The sequence below is a fragment of the Abramis brama genome (genome assembly GCF_963993115.1).
Source record: "Abramis brama genome assembly, chromosome: 19".
In the NCBI taxonomy this organism is placed as follows: Eukaryota; Metazoa; Chordata; class Actinopteri; order Cypriniformes; family Leuciscidae; genus Abramis; species Abramis brama.
In genome coordinates, this window is record NC_139981.1 from 29527529 (window position 1) to 29533819 (window position 6291).

The following is a 6291-nucleotide window of genomic DNA, read 5'->3' on the forward strand; positions in this document are numbered from 1 at the left end:
TGGATTGTTCTTAAACATTGCTCAGTCCAGTGTTTAATAATTCTTTCTTAGTGACGCTCATAATTCAGACTTTGGTGTCCTGATGCAGTCATGTTTTAAGTGAGCAGCAGGAGGACGCACGGCACAGGGTGTTTTAACCACACCAGAATGACACAAGTCAGTCGTCTCCACTTTCACTGACTAGTGAATGGGAACTGTATTTGTGTGTTGTATTGTGCTTTGTAGCAGATGCCACGTGGAGGTCAATGGTAAAACAGCAGGTAACAGGTGTGTGTGTGTGTGTGTGTGTGTGTGTGTGTGTGTGTGTGTGTGTGTGTGTGTGACGGCTGCTCTGACACCTGATATGTGTGTATGCAACACAATAAACATGCCAACCTGCTCCTTGGAAAGCCTATTCACAAAGGATCCATCTTTCCATTGATCAGTCTGGCTGTGTTGTGTAACCGGATCTGGCCAGCGTCAGGTAACTGTTCAAAAGATCCTTTTGGATGAAAATGATATGCCAGTCTTAAAGAAAAGTAAACGTGTGCCACCAGGGGTTAGTGTATGTGTGCAGTCTTTGGCTCTTCTGATCTATTATTATCAAACCGTTATTATAATTAAATAGGCCTAAGTGTTTTTGATTATATTTCTAAGTTTTGTTGACTTTTGTTGAAAAAAATGGAGAATAAGGATTTCAATAATAATGATATAGCGGTAAAACAAACTAAAATCTTCTTAGAATGTTCTTTGTTTCTGAAGTGACTAAGTGTTTTGCTAGTTTTTAGTGAAGTGCACACAGGTGTGGACAAGCACATTGTTACAGTGACGTTTGGCAGCCAACAAACGTCCTTTTTTTTTTTTTTTTTTTATTCATTAAAATAAATGCAACTTCGTTTGGTATTTTATCTGATGCACTGGCATTCAGATGTTTTAATTGTGGTTTTACTTTTTTTCTTGACGAATCTGCGGTTTCAAACATGCAGTCACAGTAATGTAAGAAATACGCTCAGAATAGTTAGGACTATTTTAATGTTTACACGCAAGATGATTGACGTGTTCCGAAAAGAAACATTAATGAGGAGGAACTGGATGGATGGACAGGACGCCACTTTAATGGTGAGGAAACAGCAGGTATGTCAGTTATACAGCTTCAGCGCATTAGAAGAGTTTATTTACATTTAAGTTTACTCTTGTAGCCTATTATTTTCGAAGTTTTAGAGTCACTATGGTTGATCATGCATAAATGAGTTGAATGTCTGTGTTCAGAAGCCTTTGAAAACCACACGAGGGCGCAGTTACTCCGTTTTCATGTGTCCCTCAGTCAGTAATAAAGCAGGAACACTGGCTCCCCTGAAGCACATTTGATTTAATGTCCCCATTATACAGGCCAGTGTTTCCCAATCGTGTTCCTCCAGGCGAGCTGATGACATGAATCAAGTGTGTTTGATTAGGAAGAGTTCAAATGTGTAGTGTTGGTGGGATACAAAAAATATCAAACTCGACATTGTTTTTGCTTTATGTCTTTTCTTTTATCTTATTACAATAAAGTTAACACATAGATTAATTTTAAATCATTTTGCTACTTTAGTTTGAGTGGATGTTTGCCTTTTTGGCTGGCTTCTAATGTATAAAACTTTAAGAAATAATCCAGGTATTTCTTCATATTTTTTACTCTGATGAAGCTTCAAGCAAAACATGTTTTCTTACTAATATTGTTTTAATTGGTGATAAATATGCATTTTATATTATTTTTTTCTGGTGTCTTCAGTTTCACTTTCCATCCTATTTGGGATGAAACATGTTTTTTGTGGGTTTTCTTAAACATCACATCCTAGTTGGTTAGATATGATAGATTGTCAAAAATATCAAATTTAATGTCAGGTTGACATCCTTGTGTAAGGTAGGGTAACTGAGCAATGGATAACTCTATTTCCAGCATAAAATATTTTTGTCATAATCAAGGTACAAGTTGAAGAGCCTGAGCATGCATATATATAGGCATATATGCAAAATTATAATGTACATTATATATACAGTATGTGTGTGCGCATATGTACAGTGAGGAAAATAAGTATTTGAACACCCTGCTATTTTGCAAGTTCTCCCACTTGGAAATCATGGAGGGGTCTGAAATTGTCATCGTAGGTGCATGTCCACTGTGAGAGACATAATCTAAAAAAATCCAGAAATCACAATATATGATTTTTTAACTATTTATTTGTATGATACAGCTGCAAACAAGTATTTGAACACCTGTCTATCAGCTAGAATTCTGACCCTCAAAGACCTGTTAGTCTGCCTTTAAAATGTCCACCTCCACTCCATTTATTATCCTAAATTAGATGCACCTGTTTGAGGTCGTTAGCTGCATAAAGACACCTGTCCACCCCATACAATCAGTAAGAATCCAACTACTAACATGGCCAAGACCAAAGAGCTGTCCAAAGACACTAGAGACAAAATTGTACACCTCCACAAGGCTGGAAAGGGCTACTGGGAAATTGCCAAGCAGCTTGGTGAAAAAAGGTCCACTGTTGGAGCAATCATTAGAAAATGGAAGAAGCTAAACATGACTGTCAATCTCCCTCGGACTGGGGCTCCATGCAAGATCTCACCTCGTGGGGTCTCAATGATCCTAAGAAAGGTGAGAAATCAGCCCAGAACTACACGGGAGGAGCTGGTCAATGACCTGAAAAGAGCTGGGACAACCGTTTCCAAGGTTACTGTTGGTAATACACTAAGACGTCATGGTTTGAAATCATGCATGGCACGGAAGTTTCCCCTGCTTAAACCAGCACATGTCAAGGCCCGTCTTAAGTTTGCCAATGACCATTTGGATGATCCAGAGGAGTCATGGGAGAAAGTCATGTGGTCAGATGAGACCAAAATAGAACTTTTTGGTCATAATTCCACTAAACGTGTTTGGAGGAAGAAGAATGATAAGTACCATCCCAAGAACACCATCCCTACTGTGAAGCATGGGGGTGGTAGCATCATGCTTTGGGGGTGTTTTTCTGCACATGGGACAGGGCGACTGCACTGTATTAAGGAGAGGATGACCGGGGCCATGTATTGCGAGATTTTGGGGAACAACCTCCTTCCCTCAGTTAGAGCATTGAAGATGGGTCGAGGCTGGGTCTTCCAACATGACAATGACCCGAAGCACACAGCCAGGATAACCAAGGAGTGGCTCTGTAAGAAGCATATCAAGGTTCTGGCGTGGCCTAGCCAGTCTCCAGACCTAAACCCAATAGAGAATCTTTGGAGGGAGCTCAAACTCCGTGTTTCTCAGCGACAGCCCAGAAACCTGACTGATCTAGAGAAGATCTGTGTGGAGGAGTGGGCCAAAATCCCTCCTGCAGTGTGTGCAAACCTGGTGAAAAACTACAGGAAACGTTTGACCTCTGTAATTGCAAACAAAGGCTACTGTACCAAATATTAACATTGATTTTCTCAGGTGTTCAAATACTTATTTGCAGCTGTATCATACAAATAAATAGTTAAAAAATCATACATTGTGATTTCTGGATTTTTTTTTTAGATTATGTCTCTCACAGTGGACATGCACCTACGATGACAATTTCAGACCCCTCCATGATTTCTAAGTGGGAGAACTTGCAAAATAGCAGGGTGTTCAAATACTTATTTTCCTCACTGTATATACTGTATGTACATTATCCTCTTTAAATTACAACACAAACATATTCAGTTTAAGGAGTCACAGAGTTCAAATTCAGAGCTGGCACACTTTTATATAATTCTTCTTCACAAATAGAGCTATTTAACCCTCCACACAAATTCCCAGTGTAATCGGTGGGTTTATAAGCAATTATGGCTTTAGGAAAGGCCAAATTATGTTAAACCATCAGTCAAGCCATAATATCATGTGGTCAAAAATATTATACATGCTACAACTTCAAATGCATCTGTAATGTATCATCAGCTAATGTTGTAGCTTATTAGCTTAGCCTACTACATAATAACATGATTAGAAATGTTTGCTAAGGCAAGCATAGTGTGCCCATGCATTGAAATATGAATAAACCCCCAATACTAAGTATTAGCAATTTGGGCCAGTAAGTTACCACCTAGAAATGTTATAGCAATGTGCAAAAACCATTCAGGACATTTTAGCAATAATAACATATAATTCTGATGATGATAATAATAATAATAGCAATAAGGATTTGTTAAGTTGATACTTGATGGACTTTTGAATTGTGTGTGGTTGTAATCCAGAGCTGTACAGACCTATCTTAAAGTCGTGATGTAACAGAAGTAGGCGACAGATCTTTTCTTTATTGTGATGTACATCCGAGTGTAACGGATTATTGACGAGAAAAAAATGTAGGGATGGACTCTTTAGAAAAATAAGTACACTAGCATACTTTTAAATAAATAACTAATATACTTAAGTGTAAACTGATTGTTAAGGTTGGACTAACTGCATATTATTTACAAATAAATGAAAATGTATTTGTTTACATATATATTAAATGCAATTAGTGGAATTTAAAGGGATAGTTGACCCAAAAATGAAAATTATGGCATTAATTACTCATCTGTTCATCAATTATCAATCATATTATATTATCTACAGTTATTTTTTTCTTAAATATATACTTTTAAGTTTTGAAGTACACTACAAGTGCACTCAATACCAATTATTGCATAAGTCTGACGTATATTACTATGTAATTTCAGTGGAAGATCGAGTTATGACATTTTGAAAAAATAAGGTACAAAAAAATGAATAAATAAAAACACATGCATGGATGAATAATTTACAATAACATCTATAACAGGGATGGGCAACTTTAGTCCTGCAGAGTTTAGCTGCAACCCTGATAAAAGCTCACCTAGCTAGATCCTGAATGAACTGAAAATAATGATTTTCCCACAATTCTGAAGAGAGAACTAAACAAAATAACATTTCAAAAATAACATTAAAAAAACATTTAATTAATTTGAATGAATGATTCAACGACTCACTTATTAAGTGTGTTCGACTTGAAGCTGCGCTGTGCAGACCGATCAGTGTATGGCATCAACTTATCTCTAGAGCATTTTATCAGCATTTTTGAACGAATCTGAATGATTCGATGACAAATACATTTTTCAACAGTCACATGTCGCCACCTACTGGTACATGTGTGTTTGGATGGGGTTGAGCTAAACTCTTCAGGACAGTTGCCCACCAGGACCAAAGTTACCCATCCCTGATCTATAACATACATTTAGAAAATAGATAGGGTGACTTTCCATTTAATGCAGATTTTAAAGAACACAACACTTTGTGTTACTCACACTCTGTGAGTACAACTGTGCGACCTGTGTCCAAACAAATGAGTAGTGGTTGTATTACCATATAGAGAATCAATATTTAAACAGCTAACCACATGGAATAGAAAACCCCATTACAAGCTTTAAATGAAAGGTTTTTCTCCTTGCATTCTGAGTGGACGATCATGTAACAAATACCCTCATACTTTCCCCCGTTTTCTGTTTTCATGCCTCTAAAACTGCTGCAACCGCAAAACAGCAGTGAAGCAATGGAGAGACTCATTCATATTTGAGCAGCGGCTTCGGCGCTCGAGCACCTGCCTCACACCTGTTATCCCGTCACAATAGAAATGGCTCGGCCTCTTTGCTTTCGGGACGTTGACACTGAGGTCAGTTTGTGCTGTTAAAAGCTGACACCAAGATGAACAAGCTAGTTACCCCCAGTTGTTGATAGAATTGAATAAAGGCTATTTTTTCCATTCTTTATACATTTGGACTTACAATAACGAAGAGCAAACCCTCTAGGGAGCAATATTGGTCGGTGAGGAGTGATGCTGCAGTTGTTCATGGCTGAAGTGGAACGCCGGCTGTTGCTTTAGGCCAAAACAAGGACTTGGAGAAGCCTCAACTGGAAAAAAAGTTGCTACAGATGCTCACTCTGATAGGATGGCCAGTGGCCACTAACTGTCCAGGGCTCCGTTCCAATATCTAGTGAGCTGCCTATATAGACAGCATTCTAAAGCCCAAAGTATACTTTGTTTTTTATGTTGTAGTTGTACGCAAGTATACTCCTTTTGACGTGGATGTGTACACGGGGCAGACAACTTTTACTCATTCTCCACTGCATATTTGTAGCCCTGACATATCTGTTGTGAAGATATTCACGCATCTTTAGAAACTTTTAGGCTAGAGTTGTACAAATGTGGGTACTTTCTAACCTCTTTGGACAATCTCTCATCCATGTAACCATTCAGTGTTGTTGTAGTTTGTTTGTGTTTCTGTCTCTTCCACGTATTCAGTTTTTTT